Source organism: Aquarana catesbeiana, linkage group LG01, assembly GCF_042186555.1.
Source record: "Aquarana catesbeiana isolate 2022-GZ linkage group LG01, ASM4218655v1, whole genome shotgun sequence".
Classification (NCBI taxonomy): Eukaryota; Metazoa; Chordata; class Amphibia; order Anura; family Ranidae; genus Aquarana; species Aquarana catesbeiana.
Window position 1 is genome coordinate 106520640 of NC_133324.1, and position 24127 is coordinate 106544766.

A 24127-nucleotide genomic window follows, 5' to 3' on the forward strand; every position below is an offset into this window, starting at 1 on the left:
AAAGAGAGAGAAGAAAAAGGAATATGGATATTCATGTATGACTGCTCCCATCCGTATAAAAATAATTCTTTATTACAAACTCATAAAAATATACATATAAACTACATTGATCGCAAGATATATTAAAACCATATCCTATCCATCCTGCTCCTATATATGGCTATATATGGCTAACTAGTGTCTAAATGTGACTCTAGAAACACCTAATCTAAATGCCCCATGTATATATATATATATATATATATATATATATATATAGTAATTATGGTTGTAATGGGTGGCCCCCCCAGCTGACATACATAGGTTGGGAGGAAGTCCATCAATATTAGACAGCTATAATAATGTGGGTGGGATCATACGGCATTTGAAAAAGCGTGTCATAAGATCATTCTAATATGTAGTTTCCTCATCTCATATATTATGAAATTAATTTTGCAATATTGCATTTGTTCTTGCCATTGTGCTCAAAAGATCTACCTGATCATGGCTTTGTATCAAGAGACCCCAAATTTTACACTCCTTATTAAGTGATTAAACAGTACTGACTGGCATATCCTCTTCTATATCTTTTTATATCCTTTTCCCGTCTTTGTAAAGTTTCATTACCTTGTTACGCAGGTCTTCTGACTGTTCTTTTCTACCTCCTTATGGCTCAGTGTCTAGCCTGCTTAGTGCATCCATGTGAGAGCTAACAAACTCATTGACTATTTATACACAGACACTAATTGTGATTTAAAAAGCCATTGTCATTTTAACCTATGTGTGCCACCTTCTGTGTCTGTGCCAAGGCCAAACATTTCAGGGTATGTAAACTTTTCATCAGGGCCATTTGGGTTATTTCTGTTATCATTATGATTTAAAAAGGATACAAAAACTATGTGATAATAAATGGCTTCATTTGATTGCTGTCCTTAAATAAAAGACAATTTTTGGGCATGATCAGTCATATTTTCAATATTAATGCCAAAATTTCACAATTTCTGCAAGGGTTTGCAAACTTTTGAGCACAACTGTATATGCATGTATGTATGTCTGTATGTTACTTTTTTTTTTTTTCTACAAAAGACTTTATTGCCATTCAATCATAAAAACAGAGCCAGCAAAAAGTCAGTTACAAAAAAACTAAATGTAAGTGTGAATGGGAGTTGCACACATAACATAGCCATAGTTCCATACAATATAAGGAAGGAACAAATCCAACATTTCATATTAATACATGAAACACATAACTATCGACAATCATATCAAAGTGTCAGCTCAGGGGTATACCAGAGGAAGTACCAGGCGGAAGGAATAGCCAAGTCACTAAGAGTAGGAACAAGGTTACATATAGTTGCATAGTTAGTCCAGTTACAAAAAGACACAAGTCCATCTCGTTCAGCCATAAAGGCCCCTTTCACACATGCGGACCATTCAGATCCGCCTGTCAGTTTTTTAGTCGGATCTGAACGGTCGCTCCATACAGCTCTATGGAGCGACAGATGTCAGCGGTGACATGTCCGCTGACATCCGATCCGCCCCAATCCAATCCGCTCCGGAAAATTCAGACGGATGCAAACCCTATTTTCCATCCGTCTGGTGGATCAGGTCCGATGAAAATGGACAGGCGGTCCATAATCATCCGATCCCCCCATAGGGGAGAGCGGACTCTCTGACAGGTCCGTCCCTGCACTCTGTGCAGGGATGGACTTGTCATCCGCCGCCTCAGCTGGGATCAATGGAGCGATCCCCGCTGAGCAAGCGGATGCTAAATATGGACAGCCCCGTGTGAAAGGGGCTGAAAAAAAATAAAAAATCATACAATCCCATATACACAATCCTTCACCCACAGTTGATCCAGAGGAAAACACCAGCAAAGCATGATCCAGTTTGCTACAGCAGGGGAAAAAATTCCTACCTGATCCCCCGAGAGGCAATCGGATTTTCCCTGGATCCACTTTACCTATAAATGTTAGTAACCAATTATATTATATACATTTAGGAAAGAATCCAGGCCTTTTTTAAAGCAATCTACTGCGCTGGCCAGAACCACCTCTGGAAGGAGCCTATTCCACATTTTCATAGCTTTTACTGTGAAGAAACCTTTCCGTATTTGGAGATGAAATCTTTTTTCCTCTAGACGTAAAGAGTGCCCCCTTGTCCTCTGTGAGGTCTCCAAAGTGAATAACTCAACACCAAGTTCACTATATGAACCCCTTATATATTTGTACATGTTGATCATATCCCCTTAATCTCCTCTTCTCAAGAGAGAATAAATTCAGTTCCTCTAATCTTTCCTCATAGCTGAGCTCCTCCATGCCTCTTATCAGTTTGGTTGCCCTTCTCTACACTTTCTCCAGTTCCCTGATATCCTCTTTGAGAACTGGTGCCCAAAACTGAACTGCATATTCCAGATGAGGTCTTACTATTGATTTGTACAGGAGCAAAATGATATCCCTCTCTGGAGTCCATACCTCTCTTAATACAAGGAAGGACTTTGTTTGCTTTGGAAACCACAGCTTGGCATTGCATGCTATTATATTATAAGCAGGCGTAGATTAATGCACAGGCTGGTCTATTCTGCAGCCTAGGGCCCCACGTGTGCAAGGGCCCCCGATTGGCCAGGATATTTTTATTAATTTATATATATTTATGTATATGTAGAATAAAAACAATGTAAAAATGGATGGGGAGACCTTTTTGATAGTGCTGTGTGGGCCCATGAAACAAGGAATGGCGTGTAATGCTGAAAAAGGAGGGGATAAAGAATGTGCAAGATGAAAAAAGGGGTTTGAAGAAATAATGATAATGGATGATTTCATGGGCCCACACAGCACTATGAAAAAGGTCTCCCCATCCATTTTTACATTGTTTTTATTCTACATATATTCTACATATACACACACACAGTTTTTCATTATGAAACATATAAATAAAGTTGTTGCCATTTACTCAATTTGGTGTGTTAGCTGCTGATTCACCAGAGTAGCGCGGAATTACCTATTTTGTTTTTTGGCCAGTTTTTCATTATGTTTGGTTCAGCCTGTCCTTTGTAATATAATTAATGCACCATGTTATTAATATATCCTGGTATCTGATGTTATCTAATCAGCCACTTCCCGAATAGCTCTGAACGATCGCAGCATTATCCAATGCACGGAGCGTTTTGTCAACCTATCAGTGTCACTCACTGGCTGTATAAACCCTGCCCAATCACAGCTCACGTTAGGCCTGAGGCAGGAGCGTAGCTCCGCAAACGCGTCACCTATTCGTGCCCGCTTACGGAAGTGACGTCACCCTCCTGGTTCCCACCGTGTGTTCCAACGGCAGGAAGTGCCAGCATCCATCGGCGCAGCCTGTCCATCGGACAAGACTGCAATCCAGGAAATGGACCGGACTCACTCCCAGGATATCCGGCAGCTTTTGCCAACAAGCTTGTTCACTATGTACCTTCGTGAGTACCTTCTTACAGTTGCTAAACTCCATGTTTAGACCTGAGAGTTGCACTTGAGGCGTATAATATAGGTCTACCCTTTTACACATGGTAATAAATAATTTATTTTCTGGTAAAGCATGCTTAGGAGGGGGTCACACAAAAAGTAGCCTAGGGGCCCATGACCACCTTAATCCGCCACTGATTATAAGGTAGCCAGTAACGGTCGTAACCAAACCTTTACATAATGGCCTTATAATCTTACATCTTGACCAAAAAAGAGAGAAGAAGAAGAAAACAGAGGAGCAAATAGGAGAGAAAAAGCCTGAAAGAAAAATCAATGAAGAAAAAGAATAAGAAGCGAAGACAGGGTCTGAGGGATCTGTGGATCAGGATTGTTAAAACATCAAAAGGAGATTGTCGCTTAGTTTCAAATAAGCTAATGTGTGATGTCACTGACATCGTCTGGATTTGGCAGGGTTAACAAAAGTCCCAAAAGAGAAGCAAAGGATATTCAAGATGGACAACTGGTTGAATAGGGAGACTCTAGAAGACATAAAAGTCATATGTATATCATCAGCCCATAACACAATTGTATGGGAGGATCCAGCTACATCAATGTCCTTAATATCCGCATGGCTGAGAATAGCCTCTGCCAATGGCTCTAAAGCCAAGATAAATAAAAGTGGTGAAAGAGGACAGCCTGACCCCTACATTCTGTATGATCTGAACTGATTTTCTAAGCTAGCAGGGCTGCTTTTTAGGGCTTTCTCACACTAGCTGCAAGTATTGCTGCTCCTCTGAAAAGAAATCCATGCTCAGGTCACATTTGACAGGCAATGAGGAGGAGATACAGTATATCATCTCCTCACTGCCTGTTTTAACCCTCTAAATGCAGCACCACCATGTCATAACCATGTTCAATGCCAGCAGTTGCAGGGCAGTTGCAGCGTGACCCCATTCTACGAAATGGGCTGCATTCAGCAGGCAGCCATGCCCACCAAATGCAACAAGGGGCATCATTTTTGCCACAGCAGCAAAGCATTGTGGTCACATCATGTGTACAACCCCAGTCGCTGCTTCTGCAGAGGAAGCAGTTGGGGGGGGGGGGTAAAAATGTGGCTTAACCATGTAGTTTTACGGTACCTCAACCTCACGTGTGAACAAGCCCTTAAATCAGCATGCCTGGAGACTGAAAATACTTTTAAAGGACAATTGGCAGTCATCTTTAGATATGTATTGTTTGTTGACGTGAAATAATTGCAGGAAGTCTGTTGGTAACACCTCACTTCGCATAAACATTTGGCTAAGGTATTTGAGTTCCCCTTTTTTTGGTTTCCAACAATATATAAAGGAAGAGTGTGTACCGGCTCATAACGTAGACCTGCTGAGAAGGAGGGACATTGAACCTACTGTCTAGAGAGGTGAATTTATTAGAAACAAATAGGTTATTTATTTGGGTGATAAATGCATTATTTGTCACAAAGTTTAGAATTAAAAAAGGCAGTGTATTGTTATATTCATTTACTTTTTATATGCTCTCCTACAGATCAAAATTTGCTGTTTTGCATACCACCTACCTATACATACTGTGCCTACATACAAGGTAAGCAACACAAATCTCAATGTTTAGTAGCTGCTGAGTTGTATATTATATTGGGGTTTCCTTTATGTGATGTTATTATTTTAAATAATGATATGTATATTATTATTAGTTAAAGGGACACAAAGAAGATATAAATGTTATGCAGTCTTAAAAAAAAATGGGGATTATAAAGGAAGAGGAGTGAGTGTAAAAGTTCTCAATGTAACTTTTTTGTTTTTTTATGTTTCTCTTTTTCTTTTAAGGCCTTGTTCACATGGAGTGATTCTATATGTCCCACATGCAGGGCTGTGTTTTACTGAAGCAGGGTAATGCGGGTTCCCGAATGCACACAGACTGAGTTTGGGGACCTGCATGCACCCACATGGGTGTCATATTGGGACACAGCATTGGTGTCGGTGCAGCCCCTGTGTCCAAATAGACAGCAATGACGCTGCCGGCATGGGGATATCAATGAAACAAAGGGGATAAAAACATGCATAAATCCAGTATATTGCTATAGTAGCAACAGCTAAAATAATGGTTACCGATTCGTCACAGTTTTGGATGCCTCCAGAGCAATGGAAAAGCATGGGAAAAAAAATGGTAGCGGATGGGGCCAAGTGGGATGCACGTAACACCTGGGCATCCCTGTGTTGGTAAAACACGGCCTGGCCTACACAGATGTAATCTCCATGTGTGAACAAGTCCAAATGTAAAGGGATATATTATTTATTCTGTATTTTAAAATATTAAAGTGATTGTAAAGGCTCAAGGTTTTTTTACCTTCATGCATTCCCATCCCCCCCAATACTTACCTGAGCCCCATTGCGCAATGTGCAAGTATGTTACTTGTAGCCTCCTTGATGGTTTTCCCGAGTGTGGCTCGGGGTTAAATTTGTGCACCATTAGCGGTAACCCCGAGCCACACTCGGGATTACATTGCAGGATCCTGGTGCGCTGTACTTACCTTGTCCCCAGGATCCTGCGATGTCCCCCCATGCTGTCTGCGGGCTGTGTCTCCTCCGAAGCCTCTCTGTGCCAGGCTCCGTTCCCTGCGAGCGTCGCGACGCGTGGGGGTGGAGCCTGGCGGCAAATTAAAAAAAAAGTAAAAATCATAACACATACAGTACTGTAATCTTACAGAAGTACTGTATGAAATTATTTCACATCCCTTTTGTCCCCAGTGCTTTGTCCAATGCCCTGCATGCAGTTTTATGTTATATATGTATATACTGTTCTTTCTGCCTGGAAACTGGAGATTGTCCATAGCAACCACAAAGTGTCTCTTTACGTCAAAAGTGGCTTTAGACCAGCTAGAAAACAGCGATAGTAAATTAGAACACTTGCAGAATTGAGCGATAGTGAATCATGGGGAAATTTATTTTATTATTATTATATTATTATTTTTTTTAATTATTTATATTTATTTATTCTATTATAACTTATGTTTTTGTGTTTCAAACTTCATCATACCCGGGATATCTACTAGACTCTTGGTGGACAAATATAAGTGTGTTTTTGTTAAGAATTACAGACCTAAAACGCCAAATTTCCATGCAAAATTAATTGTACCGCTTTCATCACCTAAAATCCGAAATAATCATACTGCCAGGGAGGTTAATCCTGACCCCATACACTCTGTACGATCCAGACTGCTTTTCTAAGCTAGAAGGGCTGCTCTCTTAGGGCTTGCTCACACTAGCTGCAAGGATTGCTGCTCCTCTGAAAGCAATCCATGCTCAGATCGCAATTTGACAGGCAGGAGATATGTCGCTTCTTCACTGCCTGTTTTAACCCCCTAAATGCAGCACCACCATGCCATAACCATGTGAAATGCCAGCAGTTGCAGCGTGGCCCCATTTTCCTAAATGGGTTGCATTCCGGGAACAGCCATGCCCACCAATAGCAACTGGGGGTAACATTCCTGGCACAGCTGCAAAGCATTGTGTACAACCCCAGTGGCTGCCTCTGCAGAACGAGCAGTTGGGGGTGGTAAAAATGTGGCTCAACCATGGCATGCCTGGAGACTGAACTTAAGGACCAAGCCTCTTTCTGAGATTTGTTGTTAAAAACAGTTTTTTTTAGAAAATTACTTAGAACCCCCAAACATTATATATATTTTTTTCTAACACCCTAGAGAATAAAATGGCGGTTGTTGTAATACTTTCTGTCTCACCGTATTTGCGAAGCGGTCTTACAAGCGCACTTTTTTTGGAAAAAAATCACTTTTTTTAATTAAAAAATAAGACAACAGTAAAGTTAGCTAATTTTTTTTATAATGTGAAAGATAATGTTATGCCGAGTAAATTGATACCCAACATGTCACGCTTCAAAATTGCGCCCGCTCGTGGAATAGCGACAAACTTTTACCCTTAAAAATCTCCATTGGCGACATTTAAAAAATTCTACAGGTTGCATGTTTTGGGTTACAGAGGAGGTCTAGGGCTAGAATTATTGCTCTCGCTCTACCGATTGTGGCGATGCCCCACATGTGTGGTTTGAACACCGTTTTCATATGCGGGCGCTACTCACGTATTCGTGTGTTTGCTTCTGCACTTGAGCTCAGCAGGACGGGGCGCATTTAAAAAAAATATATATATTTTTTATTTTACCTTTTGTTTTTTATTTTTACCCGTTCTTTAAAAAAAAAAATTGTGTCACTTTTTTCCTATTGCAAGAAATGTAAACATCCCTTGTAATAGAAAAAAAGCATGACAGGACCTCTTAAATACGAGATCTGGGGTCAAAAAGACCTCTGGTCTCATATTTACACTAAAATGCAATAAATATAAAATATAAAAAAATAAATAAATAAATAAATAAAAAAAAAGTGTTGTCATTTGAAAGAATAAAAAAAAAAAGTAAGATCTATGGGCGGAAGTGATGTTTTGACGTCGCTTCCGCCCTGCAATGGTATGGAGATGGGTGGCCATCTTCCCCTCACTCGTCTCCATGTCTAGCCAGGAGAAGGACCCGATCGCCTTTGCCACTACCGACAGGTCCAGTAAGCGGCAGAGGGCACCGGAGTGCGGCGGGGGGGGGAGCCCTCTCCCGCTGCCGATAAAAGTGATCTCGTGGCAAATCCGCCACAGAGACCACTTTTATCTGAGAGCGGACCGCTGAAGAAGAGGATACTGGGGTTATAGCAGCTTGCTGCTACCACAACAACGATACTCCTCTTCAAAGTACCAACGTAAAACTGCGGCGGGCTTTCTGTAATGCCGCGTACACACGAGCGGACTTTCCGGCATACTTGGTCCGGCGGACCAGAGTCTGCCGGACAATCCGACCGTGTGTAGGCTCCGGCGGACTTTTCCGGCTGACTTTTTCCCAAAAGCCCACCGGACCTAGATTTGAAACATGTTTTAAATCTTTCCGTCGGACTCAGTTTCTGGCGGAAAGTCCGCTCGTCTGTGTGCTGGTCCGATGGAAAGCCCGCACGTCTGTATGCTGGTCCAACGGACCAGATACGACGCAAGGGCAGGGTATTGCATTTCGCGCTCGTTGCAATAGGAAAAACAAATTTTCCTATTGCGGCGAGCGCGGGGCATACCAGGCCCTTAGGTCTGGTATGGATTTTAAAGGGAAGCCCCTACGCCGAAAAAATGGCGTGGGGTCCCCCCTAAAATCCATACCAGACCCCGATCCGAGCACGCAGCCCGGCCGGTCAGGAAAGGGGGTGGGAACGAGCGAGCGCCCCCCCAACTGAACCGTACCAGGCCGCATGCCCTCAACATGGGGGGGTGGGTGCTTTGAGGGAGGGGGGACCTGCGGGGCTTATCGGAATCCGGGAGCCCCCTATAATAAGAGGGACCCCAGATCCCGGCCCCCCACCCTATGTGAATGAGTATGGGGTACATGGTACCTACCCATTCACCTAGGGAAAAAGCGTCAATAATAAAACACACTACACAGGTTTTTAAAATAATTTATTAAACAGCTCCAGGGGGGGTCTTCCTCCGGCTTCGGGGGTCTTCTTCCGGCTTCGGGGGTCCCTCCGGTTCCTCTTCTCCCGGCGTCCGGTTGGTTCTTCTCCGCTCTCTCCGGCCTCTTCTCCCGGTGTTCCAGTTCTTCGGCTGGCTCTTCCGCTGTCTTCAGGCCGCTCTTTTGCCAGCGGAGGTCCGGACTTCTGGGCTTCTTGTCTTCTTCCCTCTTCTCTTCTCCAGATGTTGACACGACGCTCTCTCCGGCTGGACTGTTCTGTGAGCGCTCCGTTGTGACTTATATAGGGGAGACCCCGCCCCCTTATGATGTCACAGTCCCTGGGCATGCTGGGACTGTGATGTTTTAGGGGGCGTGGTCAACATCACCCGGTTTTCAGGATTTCCCTCAGATGAAACAGCTGTGGTAATTACTAAGGCAGTGAAACTGATCAAATCACCTGTGCAAAATAATGGAAAGCCTGAAAACATGACCTGTTGGGGCGCCTTGAGGACTGGTTTTGAGAAACACTGGTCTAGAGAGGTGATTTTTTTTTTAGAAACAAATAGACTATTTATCTGGGGTGATAAAAGCATTATTTGTCATAGACTTAGAATTTTAAAAAGGCAGTGTATTGTTGTATTCATTCATATGCTCTCCTACAGATCGAAATTTGCTGTTTTGCATACTACCGACTTATACATACCTATATACAAGGTAAGTAACACAAATCCCCATGTTTAGTATCTGCTGAGTTGTATATTATATTGGGGTTTCCTTAAAGCGGGGTTCCACCCAAATTTTGAACATTATCTCTATGCATTCTCTTCCTTGCCTAGATGCTGACATGCTGTGTAAAAAAATTTAAATCGCCGTAATTACCTTTTTTTTTTCTAATCTTCTTAGCACTTCCTGGTTTTCCTCCCATGGGAGTAGGCGTGTTTCTAGCCTCTCCCAGACCTCCCACAGTCCCCTGGGAGCTAGTCTCAGGCTTCCCAGCATGCATTGTGCAACAGCGTCATCACAACATCTCGGTGAATGCTGGGAGCACAGCATTCACTGCATCCAGTAAATACATGCTTGTGGGCTTCAAATGCCCACAGTGAAGATGGAAACCGCCTTCAGTGAATTTTATAAGTTATTCTTTACAACAAAATCGGACACAGGCGGACTTATTACACAGAACATGTGAGTAGATAATCATGAGAAGAAAAGTTTGTGAATGAACTCAAAAAAAAAAAAAACGATAGATAGGTGGACCCCCGCTTTAAAGTGATGTTATTATTTTTTTGACAATGATATATATATATATATATATATATATATATATATATATATATATATATATATTATTATTATTATTATTATTAGTTAAATGGACACAGTCATAAAAAAATGGGGATTATAAAAGGAAAAGGGGTGAGTTTAAGCCCTCATGCACACAGGCTGTTAAAATAACGTTATGAAAACGCCAGTATCTTTGCAGTGATTTTTTTTTACTTTTTTCAGCTTTTTTCAGCGTTTTTGCAATAGCGTTTTTTTAGCGTTTTTGAGCGTTTTTGAGCGTTTTTCCGCGTTAGCGCTTTTTAGCGTTTTTTTTTTTTTTTCAATGGATCAAAAACGTTAAAAAACGTTGGTGAATGACGTTTTTGAGCGTTTTTCAGCGTTTTTCAGCGTTTTTCAGCGTTAGAGCATTTTTTACAGCTGAAAAACGTCTCTCAGAACCCACTGGTCCTGGGTTTTTTTTACAGCTTAAAAACGCCTATGCCACTTGCAGCTCAAAAACGCCTAGGTGGGCATGAAGCCATAGACTAACATAGACAGGCCTTTTTAAGCTGCAAAAAAAGCTCAAAAAAGCAGCTGTAAAAACGTCCGTGTGCATGAGGACTAAAAGTACTCAATGTAACTTTTTAGTTTTTTATTTTTCTCTTTTTTCTTTTTAAGTGGTTGTAGACCCTTTCTTTATATTTTTTACCTACAGGTAAGACTATGATAAGGCTTACCTGTAGGTAAATTGAATATTTCCTAAACGTGCACGGGTAAGCTCACTTGCTGGTTGCTGCCTGGCTTACCAGTGCCCATCAATGCTGACCACTAAACTCTCCTATCTGACATACCTACACTGACCTACCTGACATACACTGACCTATCTGACACATACATGGCTGACAGCACCAGAGCCCGCGAACCCGGAAGAGACGCAGAGGCAACATGTCAGCTCCCTCAGCGATGACCGGCGGCAGTGCGAGAGCTTCGTTCTAAGGTAAGTATTTCATAATGACCAGCTAGAAAACAGCGATAGTAAATAAGAATGACTTGCAGAATTGAGCGATAGTGATTTGTGGGGAAATTTGTCATCAGACACTGAAAAGTGACAATTCTGCGACTGAGCACATTTCAATTTTTTTGATTTGATTACATTATTGAATAAAATGTATTATTATATTATTATTTTTTTATAGTTATTTATTATATTATAATTTATGATTTCATGTTTCAAACTTTATCATACCCGGGATGTCTTCTAGACTCTGGTTTGGACAGATTTAAGTGAGTTATTCCTAAGAATTACAGGCCTACAATTTAAAACAACAAATTTGCATGCAAAACAATTGTACCGTTTTGACATTCAAAAATCTGACATAATCATACCGCCAGGGAGGTTAAACAGGTGAGTGGAAATCTTCAAATGGAGACTTCTGTTCTAATGGCACTTTTTATCACCAGTCTCTAGGACTGGAAGCTACCAGAAACTTTACCAATAAAATACAAAAAAAAATGTCAGAGTTTTAAATTAATTCCTACTCTCTTAAAATTTTACAGTATATTGATCAGATGGAAACATCAAACAGACTTTACGTTACCCAAAAAAAAAATAGTTTAAAATATATAACTTTTATTGTATACAATTTATTAAAATGTAGAGTAAAAAAGTCTATGTAAACCTTCACCTTGTACAACAACCCATTCAGTTTAATAGAAATGAAAGGCATAACATTTGCGTATAGATATAAAAAAAAAACATAATCACCTCCCAACCCCCTCCCCCCCCCTTTTTTATAAGTGATCACATACTCTCAGCTACACAGAGAGCTGGGGGAGGAGAAACAGCAGAACACAGAACTTTCCAGCAAATTGCTGTGCAGGGGGAGCATGTAAGCAGAAGTCTGGCACAACTGTGCTCACTTGTCTAGTGTGGTCAGTTTTGATAGGGAAAACAGAGGGACTGGCAGGAGCACCAGGGATTTCACATACAGGAAGCAATACAAATAAAAAGGATACTTTTTCATACAGGAACAGGATACTTTTTCATACAAGAACATGGTACAGCAGGCACATACACTATATGGTCAAAAGTATTGGGACACCTGCCTTTACACACACATGAACTTTAATGGCATCCCAGTCTTAGTCCTATTTTTACCACCTCCCAACTATTAGCGTAGATTAACCCCTTCATGCCAACTGTACGCAAATATGCGGCCCCACTGCACTGGGCTTTTTTCAGTGAGGCCGCATATTTATGTATCTCCCTTTGTGCTGGGAACGTGCCACTCGGAGGGTCTCACCGAGAGCCCTGGGCCCCATTCTAACGATCGGGACCTGGAACAGTCGGACATTGATCGGACATTCCGACAACAAAATCCATGGATTTTTTCTGACGGATGTTGGCTCTAACTTGTCTTGCATACACACGGTCACACAAAGTTGTCGGAAAATCCGATCGTTCTAAACGCGATGACGTAAAACACGTACATCGGGACTATAAACGGGGCAGTAGCCAATAGCTTTCATCTCTTAATTTATTCTGAGCATGCGTGGCACTTTGTGTGTCAGATTTGTGTACACACGATCGGAATTTCCGACAACGGATTTTGTTGTCGAAAAATTTTATAACAAGCTCTCAAACTTTGTGTCGGAAATTCCTATGGAAAATGTGTAATGGAGCCCACACATGGTCGGAATTTCCGACAACAAGGTCCTATCACATATTTTCCATCGGAAAATCCGACCGTGTGCACAGGGCATTAGGGTTAGTGTTTGGGTCAAGGTAAGGGTCAAATGTTAGGGTCAGTATTTTTTGGACAGGGTTTTTTTTTCTCTCTTTAATTAGTATTAGTGTCAGTTAGGGGTTGATTTACTAAAGCCAAATAGACTGTGCACTTTGCAAAGTGCAATTGCACTCTGTAAGTACAGTTGCTCCAGAAGTTAGTAATTGAGGTAAAGCTCCACTTTGCAAAGAATACCCAATCATGTGCCAGGAAAATAAAAAAAACTGCATTTTTGCTTGCACATGATTGGATGATTGAAGTCAGCAGGGCTTCTACTCATTTACTAAACTTTGGCACAACTGCACTTTGCAAAGTGCACAGTCTATTTGCCTTTAGTAAATCAACCCCTTAGTGTCAGTGTGTTTTAGGTAGGATTAAAAAAAAAAAAAGCAAAATGTACACTATTGTTTCTGGGCTGTACTACGGGTACAAACAACAACTAACATACACCTATGCTGTATCGCTGCAATTGTTAGGAGTAGGAGAATTTATTTTGGGTTGTTCTTTGGTGGTAGGTTATGGTAGTAGCAAGAAATATACAGCTAAATTTACATTTTTTTTACTATTTTGGGCCAGTTTTCCTTTGATAATAAAAGAAAATAAAGAGATATCCATTACCATTTACCACCAAATGAAAGCCCAATTTATCCTGAAAAAAACAAGGTATAATCCACCTGGATACACATAGTAGTTGTGATGATATGTTTTACTAACACATTTCAAAAATGCAATAATAGGGCTTAGGCATTTAGAATTGTTTTAGCCTTGGGTACGAAGAGGTACATTTATAAAGCAAGGGATGTGATTTTCACCAAACAATGAAATGATTGTAAGATTGCAGTGAATGTCAGGTTAGTGAATTGGTCAGATTTGCTGCTTTAAAAATATGCTCATTTCAATTACAGGTGAGAAAGCATTGTATTTCTATTTCAACTACTTTTAAAAATTTCAGTAACAAAAATATAAAAGTCCTCTTTATTAATAACCTTATTGTTCAATGACACACTACCCTAAAAGTATTCTATTCTGACCACTGTATGCACATAATGTATGCAGTTATAGCATTCAATATGCGGATTTCTGTTTTTATTTTTTCATATTTTAATTTAGATTTGTATCTACAATATCTCACAAAAGTGAGTACACCCCTCACATTTTTGTAAATATTTTATTATACCCTTTTCATGTGACAACACTGAAGAAATTACACTTTGCTACAATGTAAAGTAGTGAGTGTACAGCTTGTATAACAGTGTAAACTTGCTGTCCCTCAAAATAACTCAACACACAGCCATTAATGTCCAAACCATTGGCAACACCCCTAAGTGAAAATGTCCAAATTGGGCCCAAAGTGTCCATATTTTGTGTCATATTTTGTGTCACCATTATTTTCCAGCACTGCCTTAACCCTCATGGGCATGGAGTTCACCAGAGCTTCACAGGTTGCCATTGGAGTCCTCTTCCACTCCTCAATGACGACATCACGGAGCTGGTGAATGTTAGAGACCTTGCGCTCCTCCACCCTCCATTTGAGGATGCCCCACAGATGCTCAATAGGGTTTAGGTCTGGAGACATGCTTGGCCAGTTCATCACCTTTAACCTCAGCTTCTTTAGCAAGGCAGTGGTCGTCTTGGGGATGTGTTTGGGATCGTTTTCATGTTGGAATACTGCCCTGCGGCCCAGTCTCTGAAGGGAGGGGATCATGCTCTGCTTCAGTATGTCACAGTACATGTTGGCATTAATGGTTCCCTCAATAAATTGTAGCTCCCCAGTGCCGGCAGCACTCATGCAGCCCCAGACCATGACACTCCCACCACCATGCTTGACTATAGGCAAGACACACTTGTCTTTGTACTCCTCACCTGGTTGACTCCACACACGCTTGGCACCATCTGAACAAAATAAGTTTATCTTGGTCTCATCAGACCACAGGACATGGTTCCAGTAATCCATGTCCTTAGACTGTTTGGATTTAGCAAACTGTTTGTGGGCTTTCTTGTGCATCATGTTCAGAAGAGGCTTCCTTCTGGGACGACAGACATGCAGACCAATTTGATGCAGTGTGTGGCATATGGTCTGAGCACTGACAGGCTGACCTCCCCACCCCTTCAACCTCTGCAGCAATGCTGGCAGCACTCATATGTCTATTTCCCAAAGACAATCTCTGGACGTGACGCTGAGCACATGCACTCAACTTCTTTGGTTGACCATGGCGAGGCCTGTTCTGAGTGAAACCTGTTCTGTTAAATTGCTGTATGGTCTTGGCCACCGTGCTGCAGCTCAGTTTCAGGGTCTTGTAATCTTGTAACCTTGAGACCTTGTACCACTAACGAGTCACATGACACCGGGAAAATGGCTATTTGAGCCCAATTTGGTCATTTTCATTTAGGGGTGTACTCACTTTTGTTGCCAGCGGTTTATAGATTAATGGCTGCGTGTTGAGTTATTTTAAGGGGACAGAAAATTAACATATTATAAACAAGCTGTACACTCACTACTTTACATTGTAGCAAAGTGTAATTTCTTCAGTGTTGTCACGTGAAAAGAAATAATAAAATATTTACAAAAATGTGAGGGATGTACTCACTTTTGTGAGATACTGTACATTGTTAAAGTTATTGTCAAGGTAATTTTTTTTTTTTTTTTTAAATAACAAACATATCATGCTTACCTCCACTGTGCAGCTCGTTTTGCACATAGTGGCCCCGAGCCTGCTCTTCTGGGGTCACCCGGTGGCTCTTGCGGCTCCTCCCCACATCTGATAACCCCCCTCGGAGAAGCGATTTCCCGAGGGGGGAGGATGCATTAAGGTGAAAAAACATGAAGGTTTACAACCCCTTTAAGAAGACCAAGCTGTTCAGCAAAAGTGACAAGAACAGGGGTTGGAAAAATTAGGATACTGTCAAGCACGATTGAGCAGTTTTATTTGTTTGTTTCTCCTTTTTTCATAATGTAGATGTAAAGCAAGTGAATAAATGGTGACCGTTGCTTTAGTTGGTCTCGGCCCCAGTTACTTTTTCTGGACAGCTTGGTCCGCATGTAAATGTGAATGCAACCATATTTAAAGGAATTCAATTAAAATAAAAAATTTAAATTAAAATGAAAAAAAAAAATAAATAATATCCTAAGTTTATAAAATTATCCTACTTACAGTAATCATAATGTTTGTGATAGTGGTCTATTAATGACAAATTAACTCAGTTAGGATTTGAAAATATCCCAGCTCATAGAATGTATTTTTTAAATGTATACGGTGTAAGAACCCGAGATTTACTTGGTATCAGCTTCTTGCAATCCCCTGTACAGCAGAGCTCAAACTGGGAGAGGGTAAAGCAGTACAAGGAGCCAATCAGATGTACTTCAGTGCTCATGCTCTAACAAGCTGGCGGTCTATTTGTTCTTCTTTTACTGTCCAGTCAAAGGCTTGGACCTTTAAGTGTGGATTAACTGCAGCTGAGAGAAATCAGGTCTCCTCCACTACCAGACTGTCATGAACCTGACTCCTACCCCTCCAGCACAGGGCTCCTGATAGAGTAGACAGATAGTAGAAGGGCAGGAAATATCAAGGGTACCTTGATGGTCTTCTGGATGCTGGTCTGGGTGAATAGGAGTCATTGGTTAAGTCTGTGATGTGTGGACTTCCCCTGAAGGATGACAGGTAGGATACTGGTTACAGGAACAGCAAAAGTGATGGCCAAACACAGGATCAGCAGACTGGGGAGCAGACAAGTGTGCAGAAAGTGGAGGTGCAGGCAGGTAAAAGGAAGAGATGCAAAAGCTTAATGCTGGTCCATGGTTGAGCAGCTGGGTCAGCAGCTGGTGGGTTGATTGGGTACAGAATCAGTAGCAGGTGCAAAGTCAGGTTCCAGGCCTGGGTCTGTATCAGACAAGTAGATCTTGAGCAAGAGGAGTAGATGGAAGCGCGTTGGTGGTGCAAGCCATGGTAGGTACAGGCAGATAACAGGAGCAGATCGAGACAAGCTGGGTCAAAATCAAAAAATACCAGACACAGGTACCACTGAAGACAAATCAGCACCAGTCATGTGCAGTTATCCAGTTTAAATAGTGTTCACACACACTTTTATGTATGCATTTGAGCACAAACTAATTAACACCTGTGCACCGATGCTCACACAATGTCAACTCTTTTGATGACATGACCTTCCATACACATGTAGCACCCTGTAGTGTGCTAGTAAGTAAGTACAGGTACATTTATTGAATAACTCATGGTAAGTGTGAATCTGGAATCTGGGTTTACTGAAGGTGAGGTTGGATGACTCAGAGGCAGGTCTCTGGTGCCTCCCCCTAGTTTTGGGAATTTCGAGAAACTGCTAGAAGTTAGAGGGCGGAGGCCAGGAGGGTTGATCTGCATTCTTAGGTGAGCTTGGCCAATCCCTGGGCAGTAGGCCTGGCAGGCCCTTAAATATGGATGAATCATGCCAGCAGGGGAGCCTGGTGGAAGATGGAGTGCTGAGGACACTGTCGTGGCCTTGGAGGAGAGCCCCTGGTTTGGGGGGGCTCTGCCTTAGGTTGGAGCTCGGGCTGGCTTATGAGGATCCTGACAGCAGTGCTGTTTGAAAGGAATCTTGCCTAAGAAGCAGCAGGGAGCAAGGAGGACAGTGTGAGCACATCAGCACACCCAGGGATACACAAGGGGAGAGTCTGCCACATGTAGCAAGCCTTTCTGAAGGACAATGTTGTAATTCACCCTTCCTGTCCCTTGCCCTGGGAGATCTTCGGAGCAGCTGGGTGGGCTGGTGAAGAAGCAGCCAGGTGGGCTGGTAGTCCTGCAGGCATTAGAACTGGGATCAATGTCTTATGACTAAGGCCTTATAGGCTGAAACACGTCAACTGACTTAATCTGCGTTTGTTCACTGTGGATATTTAATAAAATTTGAAGAGCAACAACCAGAGTGTGTATAATTTTTTCAACATTACTCTACTCGAGCGACTTTGGATCGAGCACCTGGGAGCTCTGCTATCTATGTGGTGTATGGGTAGTAGCACTGACTTTTCTGTTTATACTTGGGATCAATGTCTACAGAGAAGTGGGAGAAACTCCTGGATGTTGCTTACTACACAAGTGCTTTCTAAGGTACTGAGCGTTCCTAGTCTTTTTGCATTTTTCATCTTTAGAGACTGCCAGTGTCCAGAAGGTAGAACAGTTCAAGATCTCGTACATAGGGAGGAAGTTGTCCCTGGTTATTTGTTTCAGTCAAGCTGGGCATCCCATAATTTCTATTCCCCATCCAAGTTATAACCCCTAATAAAACAACAAAAACCAAGCTCAAAAATTGTTCCTTGTGTCTGGAGAAAGTGTGGAAAATGCCTGTTGCCTGGCTGTTCAGGAGTGGGGAACCCAGTCATCTGGCTGTGTAAATTTCAGAACTATATAGACAGAAATGAAAATCCTTTACATGGTAAAACAGCTCCTATGTGTATATTCCATATTTGTATTTAGCTGTTTGCTTGGAATTCAATTTTGTGGTTGTAAACCTCTGGCATGAACAATTAGCAAAACATATCCTTCTATAGTGTGTATTTGGCTCAGTTGTGCCTCAAAAGCTGTGCATGTTTCCGTGTGTGTGTGTGTGTGTCCATTCCATCCACTCAGGTCTCAGATTACACTCAGCTCTCCTTCCTGAGCTGTGCAGTGTGTGATGTCAGGTCCTCGCTTGACTCTGCAAGCTTAGAAAAGCTGTGTAACTTCTGGATTTTATACATGTGGGCAGGGGGTGCGGTCAACCAAACGTTAAGGGAGTCCCCCGACTCAGAGATGAACATCCTGAGTGTAACCTTGATGCAAACCTCCTCTAAACAGTGTTTTTGTCTCATGTTAGTACACATTTGTAACTGATGTATGGTTGCAAGGAGGGATGTGCAGTTCAGCACTCTCTGGCACCTCAATCCCAGTAACAGAGCGAGGTCCCGCCGAGCACCTAGCGGGCCTTGTCCACCTTCATGTACCTCGTGACTTGGTCTTATGGATCTCTGTGATGTGTATTCGGGTCCAGGAGCCACCAGACACCAGCCGTTTGGGAGGGAGCCAGGTTACCGACCCCCTCACTACCGCAGGACCCATTACTTTGCTAGGTACTGCCCCGACTGGTTAGTTACCCATGGAAACTACTCTCCTCCTTGTCTGGCCAAGGTAAACCTTCCGTAGTGTTACTCTTCATGCCCCTTAGTGCAGTTACAGACCCAAGTTTATTTGATATAGCAAACCCAGCATGCACCCCTTGAATAACTTCAGACCAGGCTCAGGACGGTCCAACGATTTTACTAGTAGAGAGAGTTTACGAGTGAGAGCCCCCCGTGTGTCAGACCTCCCTGTGTCAGAGACCCCCTGTGTGAGAACCCCCTGTGTGTCAGACCTCCCTGTGTGAGAGCCTCCGTGTGAGAGCCCCCCATGTGTCAGACCTCCCTGTGTGAGAGCCCCCTGTGTGTCAGACCTCCCTGTGTGAGAACCCCCCCAGTGTCAGATCCCCCTGTGTGAGAACCCCCATGTGTCAGACCTCCCTGTGTGAGAGCCCTCCGTGTGTCAGACCTCCCTGTATGAGAGCCCCCCCATGTGTCAGAGCCCCCTGTGAGAGAACCCCCCATGTGTCAGAGCCCCCTCCGTGTGTGAGAGCCCCCCCTGTGTGTGAAACCCCCCCCCTGTGTGTGGGAGCCCCCCATGTGTCAGAGCCCACCGTGTGTCAGACCTCCCTGTATGAGAGCCCACCATGTGTCAGACTTCCCTGTGTCAGAGCCCCCCTGTGTCAGAGCCCCCTGTGTGTGAGAGCCCCCCGTGTGTCAGACCTCCCTGTGTGAGAGCCCCCCTGTGTGTGAGAGCCCCCCATGTGTCAGAGCCCCCACAGTGTGGGAACCCCCCATGTGTCAGACCTCCCTATGTGACAGCCCCCCCTGTGTCAGAGCTCCCCCGTGTGTCAAACCTCCCTATGTGAGAGCCCCCCCCCGTGTGTGAGGGCCCCCTGTGTGTCAGATCTCCCTGTGTGAGGGCCCCCTGTGTGTCAGACCTCCCTGTGTGAGAACCCCCCCGCGTGTAAGAGCCCCCGTGTGTGGGAGCCCCCCATGTGTCAGAGCCCACTGTGTGTCAGAGCCCCCCCTGTGTGAGAGCCCCCCGTGTGTCAGACCTCCCTGTGTCAGAGCCCCCCTGTGTCAGAGCCCCCCTGTGTGTGAGAGCCCCCCCCATGTCAGACCTCCCTGTGTGAGAGCACCCCTGTGTGTGAGAGCCCCCCATGTGTCAGAGCCCCCCCTGTGTGGGAACCCCCCGTGTGTCAAACCTCCCTATGTGACAGCCCCCCCGTGTCAGAGCTCCCCCGTGTGTCAGACCTCCCTATGTGAGAGCCCCCCCATGTGTGAGGGCCCCCTATGTGTCAGATCTCCCTGTGTGAGAACCCCCCATGTGTAAGAGCCCCTCTGTGTGTGGGAGCCCCCCATGTGTCAGAGCCCCCCTGTGTGAGAACCCCCCGTGTGTCAGACCTCCCTATGTGACAGCCCCCCCATGTGTCAAACCTCCCTATGTAAGAGCCCCCCGTGTGTGAGGGCCTCCTGTGTGTCAGATCTCCCTGTGTGAGGGCCCCCTGTGTCAGAGCCCCTCGCGTGTCAGAGCGTGTCCTGCTCATTCTTTTTCCCATGTTGACTTCAGACAGCAGAGCAGAAAGTAGAGGAGTCCAGTGTGCTGAAGTGTGGGGAATGCTGGATCCTGTTTTCCATAGGTTAGTGAGTTTGGCTTCAACTTGTTAGTGTATCTAAATCTACTAGTACATCTTACACCATCCTCCTTCCCAGACTGACCATGCCGCTGTCTGCTGTGCCTCCTCTGCTCCTTTATCCAGAGTGGATGCATTCTAATACAGGAGGTGTGCCACTGGCCAGATCACCAGGTGAAAACAGAGGGGAAAAGCCTAAAATAAAACTAATGCAGCCACCACATCTAATGAAACCTTCAGTCATTTTTTCATCTTTCCATCTATAAAATCTTCTGCCCTTGTTGTTTTACCTTTGGATAGTAAAACATTTTTTCTGCCAGTAAATCCCTTATACAGCCCACTTCCTGTTTGTCTGGTAAAAATCCTAGGCTTATGACATCATGCACAGCTCTCTCTCTCACTCGTGTGAGAGTTTGCCAGGAAGGCAGGGGGGTGAGTCCTAAGAGAGCCAATGAGAACTGCAGAGCTGGGAGCGTGCCTCTGAAATCCAGGTAGTGAACAGGCAGCAGCTTCAGCTGCCCACAGTTAAAATGGCTGCAGCCAGGCTCAGTGGAGGGAGATTTCTGCAGCATATTTGACAAGTACAGAATCACAGTATATATAAAATAATATGCAAAGTGGTTGGAGTGAAGCTTCAGAATGGCAAAGATGTTTTTATTACATAGATGTGAGCAGACTGCAATACCTCTTTAAGGCTGCAATCATGCTATAACACTGTGGTCTAACAGGCATTTTTCTGTGATTTACTAGATTTTATTGTGCATTTTACGGCATTTTTGTGTGTTTTGCCAAGTTATTATCACAGTAATACAAAACATAAAGATGTAGTAAGATTCATACTAAAGGCAGAGCAGCACATACAGGCTTTGCACTAAAATGCAACAATTTTTCCACTACAAATGGACAAACCTGTTCAAAGAACTAGCAACTTGAGCTACTAGTTCAAGACAAACATATGTTTGGAAACAAATAGGGCAGTAATGGTGAACCTTGGCACCCCAGATGTTTTGGAACTACATTTCCCATGATGCTCACCTACACTGCAGAGAACATGAGCATCATGGGAAATGTAGTTCCAAAACATCTGGGGTGCCAAGGTTCGCTATCACTGAAATAGGGCAATTACACAAGGAATGGGGATTCTTTTCTTTGAACAACGGGAGGTTGATTTATTAAAGGCAAATAGACTGTGCACTTTGCAGCTGCAGTTTCACTCTGCAAGGGGATTTGCTCGAATGCTTAGTAAATGAGGTGAAGCTTCACTTTGCAAAGAATACCCAGTCACATGCAAGGAAAATTTTAAAAACAGCATTTTTTTCTTGCACAAGATTGGATGATGGAAGTCAGCAAAGCTCCGCCTCTTTTACTAACCTCTGGAGCAAATGCCCTTTGCAGAATGCAACAGCACTTGCAAAGTGCACAGCCCGTTTGCCTTTACCGTAGGGCTGGGGAAAAAATCGATTCAATTCTTGAATCGAGTTGAGAGGTCAAATCGATTCAAAATTTAAGCAAATCAATTTTTTTAGATTTTTTTTTTTTTTTCACCGTGCTGGTCCTGAGGAGCTGCGGGCAGGAGTTTTTAGGCGAGACCGCGGCTTCGGCCTAGTCCGTGAGGCCGGAAGCCGCGGTCTAGGCCGAAGTCACGGCCTCGCCTAAAAACTCCTGCCCGCAGCTCCTCAGGACCGGCGCGGTGTCCAAAAAAAACAATCAAATCGTGAATCGAGTAAATCGCAGATTTTTTTTTTTTTTTTAGAAAATCTCCCAGCCCTACTTTACCGCATAGGGTTTCCCTATGGTTGGGGAATTTGGAATATTTCTTTTTTTCACCAAACTGTTAATATGCTGGGCAAATTAAATATTCACTCACCAGCAGAGTGGATTTCCCATGGCTTGCTTATTTTCATTTATCCGCTGTGGTTTTGGTAAAATCCTTAGCGGTTAGGATTCAATAAAGCATCAGTAAATAATTGTTGAATACCAGTTCTTGCATAGCAAAGTCCCCTGACATTTATTTAATTCTTCCGGGAGGTATTTCTAAATGTTTTTTTTTATTTATGATCTGTGCGATGTTCTGAAAAAGACATTCTGTAGCCTTCACCTATTTCTCTTCTCATTGCAGGATGATCTCAAAAGCATCTTGTCTCCTGATATTTGGAATCTTCTTCTGTGTCCTTCATCTGTCCGAATGCCAAACTTGGAAAATTTTTAAAACAAAACACATTCTCGATCCTCGTTTAAGCATTGATTGTAATGTTGTCATGCATAAAGACAAGTCCTACAAATCAAACACGTGTAAGAACAAAAACACATTCATCCGTGATTCTATAAAAAATGTGGAAAATATCTGTAGAGGAGTTGGAAAAATAGACAAACGGGTAAATAGCACAAGACGTTTCAGATGTACCACCTGCGTTTGCGCATCCATGTGCAAAGATCGGAATGAATGTTCATACACATCCAGAGAGGCTCAATGTTTGATTGGTGTAACATGTACGAAATACAAACCTGTGCACTTTAATGAGGAATTAGATTGCCAACCCATATTTCTGTATAACACATCGCATACATCCTCCTTTGTGTAACAAACAATATATTCTTCTCCAGGGCTTTTTTTCTCAGAGAAAACGTGTATGAACCCCTCCCTTCTGAGTCAACTTTCATCTCTGCCCCCTACCCACCTCTGAGCACCGTCCCTTGGTTCCACCTCTGAGCACCGTCCCTTGGTTCCACCCCCTACCCACCTCTGAGCACCGTCCCTTGGTTCCAACTCTGAGCACCGTCCCTTGGTTCCATCCCCTACCCACCTCTGAGCACCATCCCTTGGTTCCACCCCCTACCCACCTCCGAGCCCCGCCTCTTGGTTCCACCCCCTACCCACCTCCGAGCCCCGTCCCTTGGTTCCACCCCCTACCCACCTCCGAGCACCGTCCCTTGGTTCCACCCCCTACACACCTCCGAGCATCTTCCCTTGGTTCCACCCCCTACCAACCTCTGAGCACCATCCCTTGGTTCCTCCCCCTACCCACCTCTGAGCACCGTCCCTTGGTTACACCCCCTACACACCTCCGAGCACCGTCCCTTGGTTACACCCCCTACCCACCTCTGGACACCATCCCTTGCTTCCATCCCCTACCCACCTCTGAGCACCGTTCCTCAGTTCCACCCCCTACCCACCTCTGAGCACCGTCCCTTGCTTCCACCCCCTACCCACCTCCCTGTACTACCCCTTTTAGAGAATACAGAACCAAGTATAATTTTGTGCTACTAAGTCATTTGTATTTTGTAACCCCAGCAACAATAGAACCTCAACACAACACTAGATCCCCCTAAGCAAGAATGAACCCCCGAAACAAAATGTCACCCCAGGAACAATAAACCCCCAGCAGCAACAACAGATCTCCCAGCAGCCAGCACCAATAGACTCTCCAGCAGCCAGCA

At 43.7% G+C, this 24127-nt stretch overlaps 1 long non-coding RNA gene across 1 annotated transcript; it reads left to right on the forward strand.

Moving 5' to 3' along the window:
- Positions 1-4683: 4683 nt before the first annotated feature.
- LOC141133246 (uncharacterized) lies at positions 4684-23473 on the forward strand. The gene is made up of 4 exons (XR_012243030.1): positions 4684-4836; positions 4962-5018; positions 9584-9635; positions 22809-23473. It is a non-coding gene; the product is annotated as an uncharacterized lncRNA (long non-coding RNA).
- The last annotated feature ends 654 nt before the right edge of the window (positions 23474-24127 follow it).